The 25,326-nt window shown below is 32.5% G+C and overlaps 1 long non-coding RNA gene, 1 other non-coding gene and 1 pseudogene across 3 annotated transcripts; all 3 read right to left on the minus strand.

The window, feature by feature from the left end:
* Window positions 1-4,764: 4,764 nt before the first annotated feature.
* On the minus strand, window positions 4,765-21,555 carry LOC145824623 (ubiquitin carboxyl-terminal hydrolase 23-like; annotated as a pseudogene). Its single transcript, XR_014366454.1, has 7 exons — window positions 21,084-21,555; window positions 19,146-19,260; window positions 16,954-17,064; window positions 16,225-16,397; window positions 15,704-16,030; window positions 14,749-14,874; window positions 4,765-5,028 (listed from the first exon to the last, which is right to left on the minus strand). The product of XR_014366454.1 is annotated as a ubiquitin carboxyl-terminal hydrolase 23-like (transcript).
* Window positions 6,737-7,899, minus strand: LOC145824624 (uncharacterized). Its single transcript, XR_014366455.1, has 2 exons — window positions 7,762-7,899; window positions 6,737-7,003 (listed from the first exon to the last, which is right to left on the minus strand). It is a non-coding gene; the product is annotated as an uncharacterized LOC145824624 (long non-coding RNA).
* On the minus strand, window positions 8,314-8,446 carry LOC145789982 (small nucleolar RNA snoR86). Its single transcript, XR_014328538.1, has one exon. It is a non-coding gene; the product is annotated as a small nucleolar RNA snoR86 (small nucleolar RNA).
* Window positions 21,556-25,326: the final 3,771 nt, after the last annotated feature.

The following is a 25,326-nucleotide window of genomic DNA, read 5'->3' on the forward strand; positions in this document are numbered from 1 at the left end:
AAAAGGTAGCAAATATTTTTCATACTAAAGTCTTATTACTATCACTACACTACCACCGCCAGTCTCACCTTCACCCCTACACTGCCATCACCAGGACCACCACCACCAGCAAATATAGAAAAATATGTCTATAGATCTAATATACCTTAGTGCTATATATGTTTATATATGCCTGATTTGTTGAATACTTGTTTGTGTATTTGAATAATCAGTAAGCAATAGATAAATTTGATAAACTTGTAATTTATGCATTATTTTAGAAAGCTCTCAAGGGAATACACCCCTATATGATAAAATCACTCATTTTTAGTGCTTAATAGTAGTTGCTTGGAGACTTAAAACTCTTGAGATTCATTGATATTTATATATTGTTTTCTGACTTTGCAATTGAACTGAGGTGATAATAGTGTTTCATGATTCTTTCTACCATTGTTTTGATGTAGATAAATTTACCTCTCTTTCTCTCTCTCTCTCTCTCTCTCTCTCTCTGGTGGACAAGGAAGAATGGAACAGTCAATTTTATTTTAGATAAAACTGATTTGCAGATTGATAGAGATGAAACAGAAAGCTTGTTAGAGATGTTTTATGATTTTTTTTTTTTTTTTTTGGGTCAATGGAGGTCTCCGACTCGCAATTAGCCAGATCTAAATCTGAAAGTGAAAGATTTCTTTGGTGATGATCTGATGTTTGAACAGATAGAAAATTTCAACAGATAAGAATTTTAATAGATAAAAAAATTCAACAGATAGTCAACGAAAAGTCAAAAAGATAAAAAAAAGTCAAAGGGTAAAATTTGAAACAAAATGTTCTCCACCAAACGATTACACAAAGTGTGAACCTCTCATCAACAAAAAAATCTCTCTCAGATCCAATGCTTTATACCCTCCTTATATTAGATTTGTCACCAATTAACTCATTTTTTTATATTTTTTTGACAGTCCACCTAAATGGATAATGTTTATTAGTAGAAAAATTATATGGTATATCATATGCAATTCTAATTATGACATTTGTGTTATTTGATTGTGACCTATTGTTGGTAATTTTTTTTTTTTTTTTTAGATATGACTCATTGTAATTTGAAAGGCAACTTCAGCGATGTATTATATATTTTAGGGTTTATTACATTTTTCACTCTTGTAATTTGATTTAAATTTTATTTTAATCCATATAGTTTTAATTTAAATAATTTAGTTCTTACATTTTAAATTTAGTTTTAATTTGGTCATTTCGTCTAAATTGAAGATTAAAATTAACAATTTTGGAACACTTGTCAATTTTTTAAGGTTTCAATTTGGTTCTTCCGTTTAAATTGAATGTTAAAAGTAATAATTTTGGAACATTTATTAGATTTCTAAATTGTACATGTGGACAAAATTATCAAAAATTTAGATGGAATAACCAAATTAAAACTAGACTTAAAGTGTAGAGATCAAATTATTCAAATTGAAACTAGGGCAAACTTCACTTTACTCCCTTGTGATTTTTGGACTATATGTGGCTTGCCTCCTAACATTTGGCAATGACAACATAATTCTCTTGTGATTTGTGGACTAAAGTGCACCGTTAAGACCGTTAGCAATTTAATAAAAAAAACTAAAATACCTTTGTATTTTCGACATTTGTTTGGAAGATAAAGTGTACTCTAACCCCTTGTGCTTATTTTATGTGCAATTTATCCCCTTGAAATTTGTTTATTTTATATGCAATTTACTCCCTTGAAATTGGAAAATGCGTAAGCAATTTGCCCCCTTTGAAATTTGAAAATGAATATATAACCCCTTTATGTTATATGTTTCACACTTGCTGTTAAGTTGGATAAAATGTTTAACAGTGTTTAACGATGCACTTTAATCCACAAACCACGTGAGAGTTATGTGGTCATTTCCAAACGTTAGAGGTAAACCACACATAACCCAAACTACAAGGGGTAAAGTGAAGCTTACAAACTATAGGAATTAAAGTGAAATTTGAATCAAACTATTAGGGTGAAAAGTGTAATTAACCCTATATTTTATTATTGTTGAAATTTAGTATGGTAAACATAAAAATTAGGATAAAATTAATTTTATTCTCTTGTGGTTAATAGGGGTAGACAAACATAGGGCCGGGCCGATTTCGGGCGAGAACGGCACTATATAATAAGAGATTTTATATTTGTTCAAGTCTGACCTAGTTCTAACATCGGGCCTTGGGGTTTAAGCCCCAAGGTCACAAGTTCAATTCCCTCCTTGGGCCAATCTCCTAGGCGAAGCACTGTTGATTAGGAGGTTGGACCTCAAGGATGCCTAATCCGCTACTTGGTGTGGGTTTAATGCTCCCCCGCTGTGCGAGTCCTGACTTAATCGAAGCTTGCCATGAGAGGTCGGGACAAGCTTCCAGGTTATAGTCTCTTACTCGGAATAGACAACAGGACACCCTGGTGATCTCCTCATGGGACAAGCCTTGGACCTGCGGGAGGGTGGGAGGATTTCCCTGTAACAAAAAAAAAAAAAAAAAATCGGGCTTTATAATCTGTCCAAATCCGGTCCAAAAGCTAATTATAAATCCTGAACTCACCCATCGGGCTATATGTTAAAAAAAAAAGTTAAATCATTTCATAAGCAAATTCAATCACGCATTATATTTCTTAAATAAATATATTGACATCATTATAAATTGAAGGATTTTGTGTACAAATTGAAGGATTTATTAAATAAATTCAATCACACATCATCATAAATGTGAGTTTCAATAAAATCAACAAAATTAAAGTCTAGATCCTAACAAAAAAAATATATATTTTAACGTATTATAAATAAATAATTAATTAATCCCAAGCCTAACCCATTGATATTTCGGGTTGAAAATGTCAATACAGCCTGGCCTCATGGGTTAAAACAACCTTTTTAAGCCCTAGAAAATAGGGTTGAGCTGAGCAGGTTGGACAGACCAATGAGCCGATATCCACCCCTAATGGTTAAAGGCTTGAACAGTTTACCCTTTTATTATTCAAACATAAGTAGAGACTTTCCCTATAAATTAGAGCGAAATTACAATATTAACTTCATTAAAGTTAACAAGAAAAAGTCGTTTATATCCTTCTTCATCTTCTTTTACATTATTATTGCATAAATACATACATATATATATATATATAATTTTAAACCTTACAAGTATCTATTAACTCCAATTTACTACCTTTTAAACTTAATATGAAACACTTACTAATTTTCTAAACTTAATTTGAAACAACAATGCTAGATATCATGAAAAAATTTTCATGAAAATAATCATGAAAGTTTTATGACCCTTGGATTATACTTGGAATAAAGCACCACACATTAATCAAGGTAATCCAAGGATCATAAATTTTTCATAATCATTTTCATGACAAAATTTTCATGATCCCTAACTTTTCCCAATTTGAAATTATATTCATTTAACTCTTAAACTTAATTCAAATTTAATGGTGTTTAATTCCACTAATTTTGGTGGTCAATTAGAATCTAGGTTGGAGATATGTGAGTCCATATCTACAAGACAATCACATATGTGCTGATCCTCTGCTAGCTAATAGATTACAAAAAAGAAATAAATAAACATGCAAATGAACTGAAAACTTAAAAATTTTCAAATTTGTTTGACGTTCCATCTCCTCGATGCAGGGTTGGTTTAGGGGAGAGTGGTTTAGGAGGGAAGATGTGGTGGCAATGGTGGAGAGAGACTAGAGAAGGGATGTACTTGCTATTAAGTTTTAAATCTTCATTTTTGGATTTTTCATTTGTGCTTGATTTTATCTTGCATTTCACTGATAGATAAATCCTAGGTCAAGCATGGAAGCTTCTCAACTCTTGGTTTTCATGGAGTTTAAACGGTTGTTCTCCTTCAGTTTTCTACTTTGTTGTTTCTAAATTTAATTGAGAAAAAAAAAAAATGCATGTGAGAAAAATAAATTTAATTATCTTGCACATAATTCAACTGTAGAAATTATTGAATAATGTACAACTATAACTATTTTTAAATATGATAAATTTCACATTATTCTTTTATCTTTTTGTTTATGTACAAATTACTTATCTCATTTGAAAATAACCACATAACCCTTTATGATATGTAAACTAAAATAAACCGTTAAATACACTTGACAGTAAATGTGAAACATATGCCAAATATAAAGAAATTATATACTCATTTTCAAAATTTAAGGAGCATATGGAATAAAGGATAAGTGGTTAAAGTGTATTTTGCTTCCGAAGCAAATAACAAAAATATTAATAGTTCAGATACTTACTTAGATTTCTTATATATAAGAATATTTTAGTTTTTTTTTTTTATTAAATGTTTAATTGACTTAATAGTATATTTCAGTTTACAAATTATGAAAGGACTATATGATTATTTTCAAATAAGAGGAGTATAATCTGCATATGGATCAAAATAAAATTTGGCCTTTCAAATAAAATGCATTTTGGAGATTCCCAAAGGGTGATATTCATTGGAGGGAAACTATAATTGGGTTCGGTGGTGTACACGGTAGATAATTACCGTGTAGATAATTACATGGTGCATATTTTTCCCTATTGAACTCTAGGAAATTATTTTTTATTGAAGACCATTCTAAATGAATAATAATAAATAAATAAAATAGTAATTTGGTGATAAATCTAATCTAAGGACGTTATAAGACATTAGGTCCAGTGTATATTTTTTATTGGTGAGAGATCCACCCTTTGTGAAATAGTTTGGTGAGAAGTTATTTTATTTGTTTTGAATGGCATTTTGTTTTTAATTTTACCCCTTAATTTATCTGCATTTCGTGCCATTGTTCGACGTGATCCAAGTGGGTTCAAGTGCCTGAAGAGCATATTTTCCAAAACAAATATGATTACCTCAATAAATATGATTACCTCAATAAGATATTCCTTTCATTATTGCTCTATGTTGTTCATGGAATCTAGTTCTTTTGGGGCTATAGTTGATGGTTTTTTTTCTAAATTCCATCTCTTCTACAGAACCGGATGTGAGAGTTTCTTCTCATTCAGCTCCCTGCGAATAAAAAGGATTCAAAATATTTAATTTGAAATAAGATATACATATTTAATGAATAATAGATTCAAGGGGATTTTTTTTTTAGGATCCCTGGTATTAAGATTTAATAGCATAAAAGACATAATATTTTGTAGCTTTGTTGATAGAGAATTGAAATTTCTCTAGCTCTGTTCATAGAGAATTGAAATTTCTCTAGCTCTGTTTACAGAGAATTTCTATGGCTTTGTTCCCAAATACCTCGGTATTTGTTCACAATTTTAAACCAGAGAATTGTTTTAACCAAACCAAAGAAATTTTAATCAAACCCTTCTTTTTATGACAAGGTTATATTCCTTGAAATATTTTTTATTTGAGACATGAAATAGTTTTGTAATAGTATCACTTGATGTAGATTCAGGCTTAAGAGTTATGAATATGTAATGCATATGATTTATTTTGTACATCTTACTTGATGAAATGAAGAATACAAAAAGAAGATTTACTTTCATTATGAATATCAGATAATATTGAACATTATGTCGGCTTCTGCATGTATGAATTTAATGAATATCTAGTAGAGGAATTAAAGTGAATTTTTTGCCGTTACAATAGGGTTTGCATGTATGTTTAATTAATTGTTTTTCTTCATTGTGGGACACTTTGTTGAGTTGATAGTATTGGATTTGTTAATCGTAAATTCAGTTAGGTTGTTGATTGTACATTTATAAGTTATGTTGATGTAATTTTCATGATAATTGTAATATTGAATCTCAACAACTGACCCTCCCAATATATATATATATATATAAATTTAATAATATCTTGTCGCTTATTGTGGGTTTTTCTTTTTTTCAATGTTGTGAGTAATATGTACCCCCTTGTTTTGAATTTCTAGATCAGCTGGATCTGCCACTGTGCGCAATGCTTTGAATATTTTCAGCAATGTTAGTTTGCTTCTGTAGTAGTTTTTAATTGCGTTTTATTTGGCTTGTCCTTGCATAGCAATTTAAAGCTTTACATCAGTTGCAATTTTTATGGTTCAACTGAGCCAAATTTCTTCTATATTGGTTGTTGGTGAGTTGGCCTAACTACTACAAAAAAGTTAAACCGGTTGTTGGTGAGTTAAGAGTGCTTGTTACAAAAAAGCTAAACAATCTCAATTTTTCACATTACAAAAAGCGTGATCTATGCAAGTGTGATGATTTATCCGTATTTTCCAGCACACTTTCTAACCGTTATAGTAAACTAAAAACACAAATTAAAATTTTAAAGTATGCTTAATATTCTTATCAAGTTCTCAGTGTTTTCTATAAAATTGTGATCATATATAAAACATACATCTCAGTTTTTCAAAAATTGTAGTTGTAAATGGCAAAATGTCTCAATTTTTCTACATAATTGATCATTTCTAAAACATACATCTCAATTTTTCTACATAACTGATGGTTTCTAAAACATACATCTCAATTTTTCAAGAAGTATGATTGAAAATGGAAAAAGATCACATTTTTTCATAAAGTGTGATTATAAATGGCAGAAGATCTCAGTTTTTGAATAAGATTGTGATCATTTCTAAAACATACATCACAATTAGTGTCATTGTAAATGACAAAAGATCTCAATTCTATTTTAACCATGATTGGTATTTGATAAAAAAAAAAAAATCTCAGACTTTTTAAATTTGAAAACATGATTATTTACGTTTGAAAAAAATAAACAACAAATATTTTCCTAGTAAATCAAAGCATTAAACTTTAATCACGCAAACTGAATTCAATTTTCAAATATCTGCTGCTACATACGTAGTAGCTCTATCAACAAAAAATGAGTCATTCCTACGACAAAACAAAGTTTGATTGAGCAAAGAAAAACAAAGGAACCTATGGACTACTATAAGCAACCTTCAATTTGGCGACATCATTATGCAAGTAGCGCCACCGTTTTTCTCTCCCTCCATCTCTCTATATATTTCCCTCCAGATTCCCTCTTGACCCTACAAATTAACACCCAAAATGCTTCAATAAAAAAATCATATCAAAGTGAAAATTCAAGCTAGACAAGAAAAATGATTTGAGAAAAGAACAGGGGCAAAAATCACAAAACAAAGATATAACACCAACCATCAAATATGATGATAGGAGCATATAGCACAACCAATTCCTTAAATTCAATACAACAAGAAAAATGAAGTAATCCTAATTGTTAAAAAACACCAATATCATGGAGAGGATTAAATGAACTTAATAATGTTTCCCAAAAAGTCAGTCATTCCACAAATAGCATCATATAACTATACTTAAGATCAAGCTTGTTAAAAATAGAGAATAAGAATGGACTACAAAGCCAAAAGAGTCATAACATAACTCTAAAAAATTCGGAAGGATCAAAGGGAAAAAATATCTGGAGAGCAAAGAGGAAGTCCATATGTAAGCTAAACTAGCAGCATTTTTCTTAGAATTCCATTTGGCAATCAATAAATATTTCAGTAGAAAATAGTAGATAAATGGCTCTGTCACAAGCTCTAGACTAGAAAATACATCAAAATCCACAAACAAAAAGCTGAAAACTGAATCTAGTTTCGTTACTACTATATGCAAAAAATTAAGAAATATGATATAGTCCAAGAATTTTTTAAAATAATTGGGTAAACTACACTGAATCTAGTTTTGTTACTACTATATGTAAAAAATTAAGAAATATGATATAGTCCAAGATTTTTTTTTTTTAAATAATTGGGTAAATTACACTGACCTATCTATTGAGGCTTTTGACAAGATGGAGACATCCCCACAAGTTTAAATTACACTGACCTCTCTCTGCCACCTAATTACAAATCACAATCACCCCTCCATCATTGGTTTGAACCATTATACATCATCACCCAAGTCTCTAACCATCTCCAATAATTTTATAAATAATATTTTTCAAATAATTTAACTCATAATTTTTTGGTTAATTCTTTTGCGGCTGAAAAATCATATGATGTTCATAAGTTCAAACAACATCAACAAAATCATATCATCAATATTCAATAGTCATAATACGGGTAACAAATCGTATCTATCTGTGTAATCCATCAAAAAACATAAAGGATTTCAATACACAGATCCTCTTTGGTAGAGGAGAAAATCAAGCAAAACAACAGAAAATCTGACAATAGTAAAAAAAAATTATGAAGAAAATAAGGGGGGGGGGGGGGGAACAGATGAGAGCGTAAAGAAAAAGTAAATAAAAAAACCAAATCAAAGAAAACTATTAAGTTTAGATTCCCCAAAAAAACAGAGAGACGAAAAAGAAATATGGGATGTAGCGATTTGTTCGAGGCCATAATCAAAATGAAAGTTTATGTTTGAAAGGCACGGAGAATCGCAATTTTTCTACTATTGCCAACCTTCAATGCAAGTGGTTCATCATTGATTCATTGACGCCCTTGCTCTGCAAATTGGCTTTTCCCTTTTCTATATCACAAACCCTAATACATAATACATATATTTACATAAACATGTAAAAGAGAACAAAAACAAAGAAAAAATTGGGTACGAGAAACATTTGGGGCTTTTTACTCAAATATCAGAAGCTGTTGTCTATGCCATATTCTTAGACTTTTGATGTAAAGAACATAATTTTTGGACTATGAAGCACCGACACGTTCCCAAGGTTGGCGTACGAGTGTCGGACACGCGTCGGACACGCTGTGGACACGTGTCCAACACTCTCTCTAACGTGTCCTCTTTTTTTTTTTGAATTTTTTCAGTTGGACACGCGATGACACACGATGACACTTTCTGGACACGGATCGAAGAACCCTAAGCTGTTGGAGAGAAAGAGGGAAACAGATTGAGGGAGAGATTGATTGAACAAAAAAGCCCTAATCGGTTCAAAAGAGATGAATCAAAGAAGCCCTAACCTGAATCTTCTTCGTCTTATCTGCTCTGGTTCATCTTCTCTGCTCGTCTTCGTCTCTAATTCATCTTCTCTGGTTTGTCTCTCTTTTCTTCTTCTATTCTATTCTCTCTTTCTAATTTCACTCCCTTCTTTTCACTTCTCTCTTTTTCTCCTCCCGTCTCTTTCCCTTCCTTTTTATTTCCTGATTACATCTCTCTCTCTCCCCTCCCTTTTTTTTCTTTTTTTCTTTTTTTCTTTTATCTTTATTTTTATTAAACCTAAACTTTATAGAATAAATTATTTTTATTTAAAAAAAAATCATTTTTTATTAAAAAAAATCATTTTTTATTAAAAAAAATCATTTTTATTAAAAACAATTTAAGAAATATGTTTATTAATTTTATTATTATTATAATTGTATAGGAACTAATAATTTTTTTTTTTAATTTTATGCATATAATAAATAAATAAAATTATATATATTAAACGTGTCCCCAGCATATCGTGTCCCCTATTTTTTGAAAATTTGCGTTTTCGCGTGTCCGTGTCGTATCCCGTGTCCGTGTCCGTGCAACATAGTTTTTGGATAACTTTAGAATTGTGTGAAATCTTAGAAGTGTTGAAAATTTGAGAAAAATAATGTAGTTAGACTAATCATGGGGTTAAATAGCCTAATTAAAAACATGGTTTGATTTAGTTGAGTTTTGCTATTTTTTTCAAAATTTTCAAACTAGTTTTGCTTGCTAGTTTCTTGAGTAAATATGTTCTTATGATTATTTTAAGGTTTAAGTTACTTTTGTGGATTTGTTGGGTTATTTAATGAATTTAGAGACTATAAGGGCTAAATGGTGATTTTGGCCACTTAAGGGTAAAATAATCCATTAAAAGTAATTTGGGTGAAATTCTTGAATTTATCATATAAGAAATTAACTTGTGGTTAATTGGGATATAATGGTAAATGATGCCTTTAAGGCATTTTGATCATTTATGCCTTGAGGGCAATTTGGTAATTTTATCCTTGAGAGCATCTTAGTAATTTGTGCATTAAGGGCATTTAGGTCAATTATGCCTTGCGGGCATAATTGAGATTGGACCCTTAAGGGTATTGGCCAAGGAGAACATTTTTTGAGAAAATGGCCAAGTGTCGAAAAATATTCCAACTGTAACAGTAATTTTGTGACTGAGTGTTAAATAACCAAGTTTGGAGTTTTATTTGTACTCGGTTGATTTTCGGTCGGTACTATTGATTTTACAGGCGTGGCCCAGGTTATAGGCTTATAGCCGGCATTGCCAATAAGCTTCAGGAGATAGTGGATCGAGCTATTTGAGGGTTAGAACCCCGGACACTACGCAGTTGATAGCAATAGTAGCTTCTGTGGAGAGGGTGGTGTGGATTTTCTAACATGCAGCTCAGAGGGAGCATCGGGTGAGATCAATGTAGGACCTAGTATGTACTTATTTATAGCTTGGATATGGTATGTGTTGGCAAGGCTAAATTTTTTACCCTGTTGGCAGGTTATTGAAGCCCTATTGGCGGGTTATTGATTTCGGATTCTTTCCATTATTTAATTATCTCTAGTGAGTTAATTAAATAAGATGGACTTAATAAAATTAAGTTAAGAAATTAGACATTCCATTACATAATTTATTTGCCACGACACTAACATGTTTACTTAGTAAGAAATGAGATTACTGTTGGGTGAGTGTCAATACTCACCCCCCCTGCATTGTGTAGGTACTAATAGACACCCGCCGGCATAAGCGTTGGGACGTAGTTTGTCATGTTAAGTTCAAACCCTACATTAATTGGGCTTGCATGCCTTTACATCTTTTGTTGGATTATTATATTAATTAATTTCGGGTATGTAACTTAAACATTTATTTCTGTTATTGCATGATGTACTTCATTTTATTAGTTTGGGCGCCAAGCGAGAATGTGTTTAGTACGTGAGAGAACACTAGAGTTTTGAATTTAAAGGGCAAATTATTTCAAAAACTATCAAATGGCATGCTTCCTAATACAAGCTGAATTTTATCAAAACACTTGTTTTGTCACCTAAAGTTCAGTTAGGCTCTTATAAAGGAAAAATGGACATTTTTCCAGCCTCATACAATTTGAGGCCATTGGGCACATTTTACGAGACAAACCTAAATTTCATAATTGAATGAGAATTGGCTATGGAAAGGGATTTTGAGAATGAACTAAGTAATAAAGGGAGTTTTTAATTAAAACCTCATGCTTAGGTTTTTTTTTTTTTATTGGCACGGACAGAGGTGTCTAGATCAAAACCCGACTAATGTCCCAGGAGTGCACAAGTCCTCGGCAAGGAATTTCCCACAAGTGCACCATGGTTAATTCGAGGGTTTTCCCCTGGTCCGATGGCCCCAAGGAACTATTAGCACCTAAGAAGTTTCGATCCCTGAACCTTGGAGAGAGTACACCCCCAAGACCCCAGGCTTTGTCACCAAGTTAATTTGTTTCCGCCTAATTGATCTTTAAAAATCGGGGGCGAGACAATCTATGTTGTTATAAAGCATCCATTTTGCCTTCACTCCATATTAGGCAATTTTGAAATTTGCAAAGTTCTTCACATCACATGTCACACAAAAACAAAATCCTTTTTTAGGATCGTAACAAGTGAAAGAGGTTTCGAAAAGAATTTGAACCCTAGAGGTCTATTAAGGCTCGATTGGTCTAGAAAAAGGTTGGTTAATGTGTTTGACTACGCTAAAGTATATATAAGTGCATCCAATTTTGAATAAAAGCGGGCAATTCAAAAGTTTCAAACGATCTCTCATGTTCATCATCGGGCAATATTCTCAAACCCACTTAAAAGATAAAAGTAGTCAATTTCAAGCATAGAGATAAGGCTACTATGTATCATTCCATCTTAATGTTGTGTCCGAAAAAACAACTTAAAAGATAAAAGTGTAGTCAATTTTTTCATACTCAGTCCAAGTTCAAAGTAACCATTTGTACAAGAAAGAATCCCCTTGGTCAAGACTTCACAAAAATAGAAATAGGATCCATGAAATAATTGAGAGTTCATTTTGTGCAATAGCCATTCCCAACAAATAGGTAGTGGCTTTGATTAAGGGAACCCACCAGAGCCATAGCAAAAGCCAATCTGCATAGGGTAACTGTCACTGTTAGTGGATGTGAAGCTAGGTTATCTATCCATGACCAGATTGAAGCTTGGGTGAAACTAAGTGGAGGTATGAATCGGCTGATGGTTTAGAATCAACAAATGAAGTTGTGGTTAGCGTAACGTTGTGGCAACATTGCAATTTAATGTCCTACCAAATCATATTTCTAGGACATCATTAACAAACTCAACCAAGTGTAGTAAGGTCACGCCAAAGTAAATCATTTTATCAAGGGAGTGTTGATAATAGCTTCACCAAATTTCTTAGAGCACCCACCAACAAATTTTGATTTTTATTATTTTTTTTTTTCCAACATAATCATCCATCCCAACACACACGCACATGCATAAAGAGACCCATTTTATTTTTTTATTCAAACAACACCACACTGTCATCCCACTATCCCTTTTATTTATTTTATTTTATTTAAAAAAAAAAAAAAATCCATTCACATGGCATGTCCCTCAGCCTTTTGACAAATTCTTTGTCTTTTTCTTCTTATCCCCGTCTTTATCATTTTCGTTTTTCCTATATATCTATATATAAAATAAAATAAAAAAAATAAAAAAAATAAAAAATAAAAAACCAAATTTATACAGCTTTGCACAACAACTTAGTTTTATTTATCTTAGGGATCAACCCTGATTACAGTTCTCCAAAAAAAAAAAAAAAAAAAAAAAAAAAAAAAACAAACAACAACAACAACAACAAAAACAAACACCACATCCACAGGCGGGAGTTTTTCTTATCTACTCTGCCGCCGGTCTCTTCTTCTTGCCTCCGTCCTGCGCGGCCCTTGACGGTGTTGCCTCCCTGCTTCCTAGACCTCCAAGCAAGTTGCCTCCTCCCTGCTCCTCCACTACAGCATATGGTGGCCCTCCAAATCGGAACATCACGGTGGCCTTCCGCTTCAGCTCCTTGTTTTCTGCCCTTAACACGCTTATCTCTGCTCGCGCATCCTTATACATGCGTTGGAGTAGAGCCAGCTGGGAATTTAAATGCTGCACCTCATTTGTCCTACTCTGCAGCCGGTTCGACAAATTTGTGACCGCCGTCATGGTTTCCACGCATGACTTCAGAGTATACTGATTAGCCTCAATATCAGTTTGCACCGCCATTTTTTGCTCCACCGACCGCATCGGAAAGTTCAATGGAGCAAAACCAACGGTGTTTGGTTGCGGTTCACTGGCCACCGCACCAGTTATTTCTCTTGTGGGCTCATTCAGTTCTGGAAAGAGCGTGAGCAGGTTCTGGGTAGCTGGACGGGAAGAAGAGGCCATGTTTTTGGGTTGCTAAGTGTTTCGGAGAAGGGTTGGTTTCAGGGTGTTTCAAGATTTGCAGAGACAAGCTCTCCGAGCGTTCAGAGGTTTCAGACTAGTATGCACAGCCTTCGCCTCAACCTTGTTTTAAATAGCCAGGGCCAGCCACGCGCATCGCGCGCCTCTTGACGCCCGACAAACTGGCACGCCTTTTCATGGCACATCTTTTGATAAAGTGGGCATGCCTTTTGATGGCACGCTTTTTGAAAGATTGGGCACACCTTTTGAGGGTGCAACTTTTTAGGGGTCTGACAAGACTCTGTAAACTGTCCCGACATTGATTCCGGTTAGCTCCTTTATGGGTCCGACAAGACTCTGTAAACTGTCCCAACATAGATTCCGGTTAGTTTCTACAACGGTCCGACATGACCCCATAAACTGTCTTCTACACCGGTCCGACATGACCCCATAAACTGTCTTCTACAACGGTCCGACATGACCCCATAAACTGTCTTCTACAACGGTCCGACATGACCCCATAAACTGTCTTCTACATCGGTCTGACACCACCATACAGTGTCCTCTACAACGTTATGACACCCCCATACAGTGTCCTCTACAAAGTTCTGACACCCCCATACAGTGTCCTCTACAACGTTATGACACCACCTTTCAGTGTCTTCACCAACGGTCTGACACGACCATACAGTGTCTCCTATCTTTATTTTATTTTTGATGTATTTTCTTATTTTGTTCCTCTCTCCAAACTCAAGTTGGTTAGTTTCTATCCTCCTTGAGTTTGCGGGGGGCTGTTAGAATTTACCATCACCTACCACACACTCACCTACTACACTCACCTACTCCTCACCTACCACCACCTAACCTACATCTATATAATCAATCAATTGTAACAGAATCAAACATCAATCATCATATCAATCAATAATACATTTATTTTTACAGCCTGTCTGAGAGAGATCTATTTTATCAATTTTTTTATTTTTTTTATAAAACAAGAATTCCACAGTTCTGTATTGGGACACTGTTAATCAAAGCAATGGGTAATCTTCCCAGTCTAGCAACATAAATTGTACACAAAGGGAGCTAAGCTAACCGGAGGATCAAGTAAGCTTGTATCATACCATCTATGAGTTGAAGAAAGGTAAAGTATGTAAAAATGGTCTATTGGCTGCAAACAAATATCTTGATACAACATGATAGCTAGTTTATATCCTAATTGATGCCACATGCCCTTGTAAGGTCTAGCAAAACAAATCTAGGAAACATGGCAATAAAAATATATCCCATTTCGACCAATGCAGCATTTTAAAGAACAAGTACACCGTTCAAAGTGAAACCATTAATAGATGAAGGCTCCAAATTGTCAAGGAGTATGTCCAAACAAACTTCAAAAAGGCACCAACAGACAGACAGATAGAACTAATACCTGATGATCATCAAGGGAGTACCACATGCCACTTGATGTGTGAACAAAGCAGTAATAATGGCCAGAATGTGTGCTCCAACCGGCATGAACAAGAACACCATAAAGAGTATACTTTAAATCTCCATCCTGTCAAGTACAATCAAAGAATTAGCCATGGCACAAAACACATGGGGTATCAATCACTCATCAAATTGGTACTCCTAAGAGATTTACCAAGCATACACAACAGATTTAGTTTCTAGATCAATAAAGTTGTAGGTCCATCAGGAATTTTTATCCAACTGGCTATTTATGAAAATCTGGTTACCAGATTTTTTTAATTATTAGCAATTTATCATTCATCCTTTGGCAACTCAAGTGTTACACGTGTGGATGAGTTTTGAGCATAATAAATCTATCATCTGAGATTGAACATGGCAGAAAGTCACCACACCCAATACATGCTCCAGATGCCAATATCACATTGCTTGCCCTGCCATAAAACCAACACAACATGTGGGTAACTGGAATAAAATGTTGGCAAGAAAATGTATAAAAAACCAGGTGAAAATGCCTGGTAAATGCATAACCAGGTGAAAGTTTTCAAGTCATTCCCCATTATGCTTCTAATTTGGTTCTTGTTTCCACATTTGCCAATGTTCTATACAAAAAGCTAAATCCTGTTATGTATGTGTAATATCCTCTCAAGCCCGTTTTCTATTGGCAGCTAGTATACTTGAAACCATTCCAATTTTTGTTAATTTCAAAAACATAAAATCCATTTGATTGTCAATGACAATATCAAATTTGTGGACATAACATGTTCAAATCAATGAACTTTCCAGATTAATAGAAAATGGAGGCATTGAAAATTCAAAATTTGGAAATTTGGTTACAACTAAACAAAATTGGTTCCCCACTATACCTATACAAGCTATGAGTATTATAGGCAGGCATCAATAAAAAGTTCACTTACATAGGGTGCAGTGACAAAAGGTTTTAAGTCCAATGTGGGACCAAACAGAACTTTCTTATCAATCTTTTGCCCAGGTTGATATGTTCCAAACCGCTTTAGGTGGATGGCAAGAACATAAGGGGCCTTGTGAATTGAGGGCTGTTTGAGAGCCTTTACGTTTTGCTTGCACCTTTGACATTGATACTGTCCCTCTCCTCCATCTAAATATTCCTTGGCAGTAAAATGTACGAGTGCCTTGTGCAACGATTCTGCCTTGTTGATTTCAAGACTTAAATCTAAGAATGGATCGAACTTGTTGGAGCAGAAAGAGCATTGCATGCATTTCACCTGAAAATAAAAACAAGACTATTAATGAAGAAAACAGCTAGATTCTCAAATGCTAATAGATTTCTCTATTATTGTGAGCAAATCCATCAAAAACTTCTTCTAGATTATTGTCAGTATTTATATAACAATGAAATTCATGGTTATTTCCAAAGGCAATGTGTTCCAGAAACAGGCATACAAGAAAAAATGTTTACCTGGCTACGGAGGCGACCACCAAAGATCTTGTGAACCAAGCTTTTCACGTAAGCACTAGGTGATTCACTTGGTGTTCCTGCAGGTAAGCAACATTTGTGCATTGACTCCAGCAAATTTACCATGTATTCATGAGCATCCTCCTGTCTGGCATTTCGAAAGTTCTGAGATATGCCTAATATGTGATCAAGGATTCCAAATTCTAAAAACTACGAAAAAGAAGAAGAAAATACCCATGTTGTGGTGGTTGGGTTTATTAGCCTTTTTTTTTGGAGAGGAGGGGGTTGTGAACAATAATTTAACTTATGACTCATAGAAGCTATGCAGGAAATGTGTCCTCACACTACCAGTTAGTGTCCAAATTCCTTGAATCCTAGATGCAAGGTAAAATTATAATGATACAAAATTTGATTTCTGAGCTACCTGAAACCTTAGTTTGTATACAAAAATTCATATTTTCCTCATATTGTTATGAAAAAGAAACATGCATTGGCACAATTTCAATAAAAGAGAAAGGGAAAATCGCTTCCACAATGTTCAAACTTTAACTCAACACCCACAGTGCATAAAAAATTTTCTCTTGTGAAAACCTATTTGAACTATAGGGAGTAAAGCAGATAATGAATACATTCAAATGTATAAAGCTAAAAATTTAAAACAAATAAATAAATACCTTGCACCTTTAACAGAAATTCACGAAAGTGATTCACGATAAAACAATATAGGGATACACTGCAAGTTTGAGACAAGATCCTTTGGTGCTAAGCTTCTCCCAGTTAATTGTAGGGCAAGGCTAACATGTTTCTGTATAGCGCACAAAGCACAAAATCCAGCAGTACAACCTTCATGAATCGATTGAAAAAATAAATTAAGGTATGAAGAATACTAATATTAACACAAACAAATGTTCTAGACATAGGAATCAACAATAAAAAAAATGAAGACCATATATACAACCCAAAAAAACCTTTAAAATATAAAAAGAGAAAAATAACAGCAGACCTATTAGCAGTCCATTATCATGTTACCTAATCCATTTCTTCAAACATTTTGGAATTTTAAAGCACACTCAAAGTGGAGTGTGGGAAACTCTAAATGGAGTGCAAATTTTCACTTTATCCGCACAGCAAATTTGGGGTAAATGCTTAGCCCTTTTTGAGAAAATAATAAAAAATTTATCCCCTTTGAGAAATACTAAAACAAGACAAAAAATACACACAAAAAAACAAAAAGAAAGGATAGTATTAAGCACATTTGAGGTTATAGTAAGATACCCTGGAGGTAATTTCTCTCCTTGTGTAGATACAAAGTCAATAATTAGTTACAAATTGTCAAGATTTTCTGATTATTGACTTCAGAAGCAGAGCTACATGCTCTTGAGTGGAGTCAAATGACCTTAGTGAAATTTTCAAAAGAATAGGTGCCAATTTAGTATTCTCTTAAATATTTCAGGATTTTTTTTTCCAGTCAATGGTTAACATCCAATAATAGTAGTGAATCAAATTCCTAAAATATGAAACTAAGCCTAAAATCATATTCAGAAGCATCTCTTTAAGTGAACTTTCAAGTCGCATATCCCACGTCATGAGATAAATAATTCTTAAAAGAGTTTACATCCTTGTGATTGACATCTTTTTCACTTGTTATGAAGATATAAGTAAACAAAACTTGAACTCAAACATTTTTAATAAACCAAACCAAACCAAACTAAGTCTTTAAGTCCCATCAAATGGGGTCAGCTACATGAATTCTTCTTCTCCATGTGGCTCCATCAAAGGCCATTTCGCTAGTCAAATTAAGTAGATCCATATCTCTATTTACAACGCTAATCAACGTTAATCTAGGCCTACCCGGTCCCCTAACACTTCCATCTACCGTCAGTGCATCGCATCTCTACACTACTACCTCTATTGGTCTCACTAAAACTTCTTTAATAATAATTTAATTTTTTCAATTCATCAATTCTTTGTAATGAAGTAATTTTTTTAGAAATCAATTGTTTAGTTTTAATTTTTAGTGAATTAATTTTGTATGCTAGGGTTTTGTTTTCCATCATTTTCTATGATAATGGATATACATATATAAGATTGTGGGAAAGTTAGCACTGATATATTTTATATAAACTAAAATTTAGCATAATCAATTAGTTGTTGATTGACTCCAGGAAAAAAAATTAAAAAATAAATAAAAAAACTTAACTCCACCACTGATTTACTTGTTTTGGCAAAAATTGCACAAAGATTAAAGGCAATTACTATATGTGTACTCTTCTTCCAACTCAATAAGCTGTTTCAACGTTAAAAATTTTGGATTGCCTACACATGCATCTTCAACAAGCAAGTATTGATTCTAAGGGTTGGGAGCATATTAATATCTATACAATTGGCATACGACTGCAGTTCATTGGTGAGTACTCTAAATGGTTATGAATATCTACGGCCAATTTAGGGGATGGGCATGGTCATTGGGGGAAGAGAATGAGAACACAAAACAGGTAGGGTTGCCTGCCCAAGTTCTGGGTTTTATAAGATGGGTTGATTCAAGTTCAAGTTTAAGCATGTATGTCCAATTTTATGAAACTCGTGCATAAACTTAAATGCATCATGCGCACACATATTTACCTAAACAATCCACCAATGAGAAAATAAAATGTACTTGTGTCAAGGACATATACATATCAGAAGACAAGTGGTTGTGTCTTTGTCCATTTTGCATTCAGGGTATTTAAGGTTGAGCCAAGCTCGGGTAGGGTTTGTCCTAGATCATTTCAATCAAGGTTTGGATCACCAATTGCTCATCCAACTTCAGAAATTTTTCTGGAAATATATAATGAACATGAAAATATAGCATCACAGAATCATGAGTGCAATTCATCTAGTAAATTGTGTGCAAGATGAGGGGAGAGAGGGTGATAGAAACTCACAAGAATTTTGATGCTTCCCACTTTGTAAATATGCGGCTAAAGGCTCTGTATATGTGAGGCATTATATAACCGAATTGAGAAAACAAGTATTTCCAAGATTTTCCAGTCCTGCACCCTGTAAGTTATGCATACCATCCTAATAGTTAAGCAAACCGATAACTTCAAACCAAGTCAACATTCAACAAAGTTCAAACTAATAAAAGTAAAAGTAAATACACAACTATATAAATAATCAAACACCTACAAATTAACAATGTAATGGCTGATTATACAAATAAGCCAAATCAAACTAACAAAGATAGCAAAATCACAATAAACCCTTGAAAAAAATTAAAATAAAACACAAACTAAAGCATCCATCAACCAAAAGCCTAATCTATAAGCAAATCCAATAATTAGAGAGAGAATTTTAAAGAAAAACAATCTAATTGAAAAACTAGCAAACTAGCAGGGGCGGAGGCACTCAAGGGCCAGGGGGGTCACGTGCCCCCCTGGATTTTTGGAATTTTTTTTTTCCAAACATAAAGAAAATATTTTAAATAAAAAAATTTATAAAAATATTATTTAAAGTGAAATATCAATGACATTTTTAAAATTATGAGAACAATAACGATTATTTTGATTAAAAGTAAAGAGACTATGATAAATTATATTAATATTTATAAAAATTTCAATATAATGGTGATGTCTATAATTATTGACATGCAAACATAATTAACCTCAATGAAGATATATGAAATTTATTAGATTGTTACGTACATTTGACATATAGAGTTTGCCCTCCGTATGTTTTTTTCCATTCATAATTAAAATGACCACTATATAAATTATAATCAAGTAATGCATCTTCAATTATAAAAAAAAAAAAAAAAATTACAATAGGTCATAACTAATATCAAAATGAGTCATAACTAACTATTACTTAATATATAATAATAGCCAAAATAACAACCACAAGAAATTATAACTAAATTATATCTAACACTATAATGTGTCATAACTAAAGACCACGAAGATCATAATTACGACATATGATACACTTTTTTTTATGGTGTATTTTATAGAATTTCTCTACTAAAATATATTATTTTTATCTCAACTTATCTTCTTTTTTAATTTTCCAATCTACCTATAAATAGTTACTCCCGAATATTTATATAAAATTTAATCTCAAATCCTATAATTTAAAATTCACATTTATCTAAATGGACTCTTAATATTTAAGTTTAGTAATATCTCATTGTTGTTTATTATAAAAATAAAATAAAATAATTTGCTTGTTTATAGTTTTCCAAAAATACTTTTCAGAAAATTCTACTTGTTTTGGTATTTTTTTTTTTTTTACTGAATTTTTTTAATATTTTAAGCAAATTTTTTAATTTTTAGACATATCTAACATAAATATACCTAAAAAGTAAAAAATTTGTGAAAAAACCTTTTAAAAATTCACTAAATACCAAAAATACAAAAAAATATATGAAAATTCTATACATTATTTGTATTTTTATGTATTTATTAATTTTTTAAAATATTTTTTCACAAATTTTTTACTTTTTAAATACATCTAAGTAAAGTGCATCTAAAAAAGTAAAAAAAAAAATTTAAAATTTTCAAAATATTTACTAAAAACAAAAAAATACAAAAACCAAAAACTCAAACCAAACAGACTGATATTATCATTAATTTGTGCCCCTCTCGGTCAAATTCCTGGCTAGGCCACTGCAAACTATCCAATCCCAACAAACAAACAAAAAAACCTGAAAAAGTATACAAAATGCAATACAAACAGCGAAAAAATGTACAGAAATTAACAACAAACTAAACCAATCAAAATCTAGAACAAAGAGCAAAAGACTGTCAAACCATAGAACAATACAAGCAGAAATTACCAAAAACACAACACACATATATATACATATCAACTGAACAACTACTCACAATTCTCCGAAAAGTAATCCCAAAACTGAGCTCAGGATCCAACCCAACATCCAAAAACTCCGACCCATCTGGTTTCTTCCCAGCCAGACCCGATTGACCACTGCCCTGGCCCGACGCACCGAGCCTCCGTGGACCCGAGGTAGTAGTTGGGTTCAGAGTCTCCGACCGAAACCCTCCGCCGCCATTGCTGAACCCAGAGAATGGCTTCTTCGCCGGGTGGAAATCGACTTTTCTGCTGAACAGAGATTCGACTGACGGCGGAGCCGGAGGGTCCGATGACTCATCTGCCTGTGAATTGGGTGCGATCAGAGTTTCAGCCATCATAAGAGAGGTCTCAGTAATTGAGTACAATAGAGATCTTCAGATTTTGTAACCAAAAAACACCTCTCTCTCTCTCTCTCTCTCTCTCTCTGTGTAGAACATGTAACAGCTTGTTTCTCTCTCTACAAGCACCTGTATCTAGCTCTCTTTCTCTCTCTAAAACCAGAGAGAGAAGCTAAAAAAAAAACCACTAAACCCTACAATCCTATTAGTGATATACTATTATAATAAAAAAAAAATAAAATAAATAAATAAATAAATAACTCTTTCATTAAAATACCTCTTTTATTTATTATTAATACATCTTTAATAATAATAAACAAATAAATAACTCTTTTATTTATTATTATTTTTAAAATAAATGTGATTAATTTATATTGTTATCTATCTATCTATACTATTATTAAAAGCCAACAGGAACTTTGGTGTCCTGAAGCCTCTCTTAGAATTTTTTTTTCATTTTTCCTAAAATAGCCATAACTTCTTAAATAATTATATTATTTTTACACTAATATCAATTTGTAATTCAGGGTAACATAATAAATTCAAACCAACCAACCAATTCCACCACCCCACGTTTCCAAACTGCACAGCAGTTCTAAATCAGTTTTAAATTCTATTCTGAGAACGATTGAAACCTTGGGAGAGATAGAGATCAGATTTGGTGAGGTAGAGATTAGAGAATGAAAGGCTTCATCAACAATGGAGATTTCATAAAATCATCAACATTCCTAAAGATTTCAGGTCTCATTTTCATATCACTTGCTTTCTTTTACTTGGGCAAGCACTAGTACGATGGTTCTCACAATAATATACTATATACTCTATTTTTCTCACTCTTCCGTTTTTCATACTCAAATGTATGTTGAGGGTTGATTTGATTTTCTCATAATAATAATGTTGAGCATACTGGAAGTGGCTTTATAAACGTGGGTAGAGAAAGAGGTGTGGATGGGTATGATCTGAAGTTGCAGAATGGCCATGAAAATGGAGGACGCATCGAAGAGGTGATGATGTTCAAAACCAATCCAGCAACCAATGATTGGATTCCCAGCATTGAAGACCATCAGGTGTAGTGTTGAATTGTTAGATCTATCAAGTTTTGAACAAAAATTCTGTTTTTTTATACCATTATTTTGTATTATCAGGCAATCTATGTGTCTTCTGCGAAGCCGAATCGGAGCGAGAGTCGTTAGATCGGAATTGAATGAAACTTGAATGCTGTGTTTTATTATTACTCTGTGCATTATGGGTTGGACAGGAGATAATAATGACGGATAAGGACGAGTTTGGTAGAAAGATTAAAGAAATTTTTGCAAGTGGTTATCAATTTGATTTAATGGGATTGTTCTTATCCAAATCATTATTTTGCTTCCTTTTCTCATTTGATAACATTATTTGATCGGATTGATTTTCTTTTATTAAAAAAGATTAGGTTTTTCTGTTTTTTTTAGAGGTTTATACAATTATCATAAATTCTAATTATGCAATTGAATATATAAATTTTAAAAAAAAAAACAAATTGAATGAGGATGTATTAAAATTTTTATCAATTGAGTTTTCAAATGAGTTTACACACGTATCGCGTGTGTCCCACCGCTAGTCTATCTCTATGTACAGTGTGATGCACAGACTATTTTTTTTCTTTAAAATAACATTTCATATTATAATATATGTGTTATAAAAGAATAATTTTAATTTACAATTAGAGTGTGATTCCAATTATTTATTGTAATAATTTTAGTCTTATCGTTTTGAATACTTATTTATAATAATTTTAGTTAAATTATTTATTTATTTTTATAACTTTAATTTTATCATGCTATAAAAATATAATTATTATATAATGATTTTATATGTTATATATTAAATTATATGATAGTAATTCAACACTCATTTTAATATTAAAAATAATAGTTAAATTAAAAAGAGACTTGATAACATAAAACTAAAATTGATTCTAATTATTTAATTTTCTTTTATATTCACTAGTGGTTGGACACGTGCATTATATGTGATACATAATTTTTCATAAACTATTAATATTATAATTATGCATATATTTTAAATTGATATGTGATATGCATATAAAGTGTGAAGACTTGTATTTTGCCATTTCTTTCCAAAATGCCCTACTTTTGTGTTTTAATTACAAACTTACCATCAAGGCTTGGGAATTGTGCCTATTACAATATTCTTTATTTTTTAGGTTTTTTAAACACACTTTGGCTCATTTTGAGAACTAGGTTATGACTTTTAACCCACTTCATTCTCTCACAAAAAAAAAAAAAAAAAATCAAAAAATAACTTTTAACTATCTTCTCAAAACACTCTTTTGTTTCATAAATTTATTAGATAAACCTATTGATAGTTGTATCTTGCAGCTCATGTACACTATATGCGGACCTTATGCAATACAATGTACAAATATGATCATTATAATATTATTGATGGTATAAAATCAAATATTATTTAGAAAGTAAAATTTTAATTGAATTACTTTAGTGTCGTCAAAATGCTATTATTTAGATTGTTGTCTGAGAAATGACATCTTATATTTTTAGATCTTTTTGGATTTTTTTTTTTATCTAACAACAACAACAACAACAAAAAAAAAAAAAAAAAAAACATTTTTTTATATCATCCTAATAAAAAATAAGGTAAATTACAAATACACTCCTAAAATTTTTTTAAAATACGAATTATCCTTTGTAATTTTGAAAAATACATTTCAAGTTTCTAATCATATAACAAATGATACATTTTATTAATAAATCATCAAGTCAATATATAGTTTTCAAAAATATCATAAATATATTTCAATTAATAATTCAAATTGTAACGCCCTAAAAAAAAAATGTAAGTCAATCATTCATAAGGTCCTTAAACATAAAGAAATGTTATATTTTCATTCATTAGAGTCTTCTTTACAAAAGATATTACAAGTTAGCAACAAAAAAATACTCTACGGGCTTACAGCTTTCCAAGTCATCACTTGGTTACAACAAGAAGAGTTCTAACTCCTTTACATATAAAGCCCTCGGCTTGGATTTACATTTAACACAAAATAAAAATAACAAAATGGAGCCTTCAACTCCTAAACCTCCCCAGCTAAGACCTTGGAAGCGGCATGTCACCTGTACCTGAAAAATGGTGTCCCAAGTAGGGTGAACCAAAACCCAGTAGAGATATGCTAAACAATATATGAGAATTAACTAAGACATAAGCATTAGATAAATGTGAGATATTCTTAACAATCATATCCTTTTCAATTTCATTCAATTTAGATAACCCATATCTCAACTCATTTCCATTCTTTCGTTTCGAATAGAAGCAATTAACCAAATTCATTATTCTCAAAACAACAGATGAGACTACAACTCAATGGTTCACAATTCAATTCATACATCAATTCAACACTTCTATTTCTTACCATTTTATGGAACTACGTCTGAGGGAACCGACACCCATAAATAAATAAGATTTCGGGACTTTCACTCTGGACACTCCCGCCAACTTAATTATCAATGGAGTCCATCCCCTTTCTCCTCCCACACAATGGAGTACTGTAAACGTCCTCGAACACCCCGGGAGGATGAGTCTCGTTCTGTTCATTTGGGCTCACTACAAGTTCGGAGTCTCAAATTGTCACGGTTCTAAATCTGAACCAAAGAGTCCAAATCTGGCAAATCGTTTTGAGAAAACAGATTTTGAAAGAAGTGCCAAACATGGACTGTTTTGCCAGATACAGAGTCGCCACCTAAATATTTTATTTTGGAAAATTTAGTAAACCCTGACTCGTTGCCTAAGGCCACGTGTCCGTCATCACCAAAGTTACCTCGGCTCGGGAACTTGGGTACGATTGGGGAAGGTCACTTCGTGAGCACCCCCGCTCGCCCGATCAAAGATCGGCCTCTACTAA

This window comes from Camellia sinensis, chromosome 4 (assembly GCF_055761805.1).
Source record: "Camellia sinensis isolate YWXY chromosome 4, ASM5576180v1, whole genome shotgun sequence".
Taxonomy (NCBI): domain Eukaryota; kingdom Viridiplantae; phylum Streptophyta; class Magnoliopsida; order Ericales; family Theaceae; genus Camellia; species Camellia sinensis.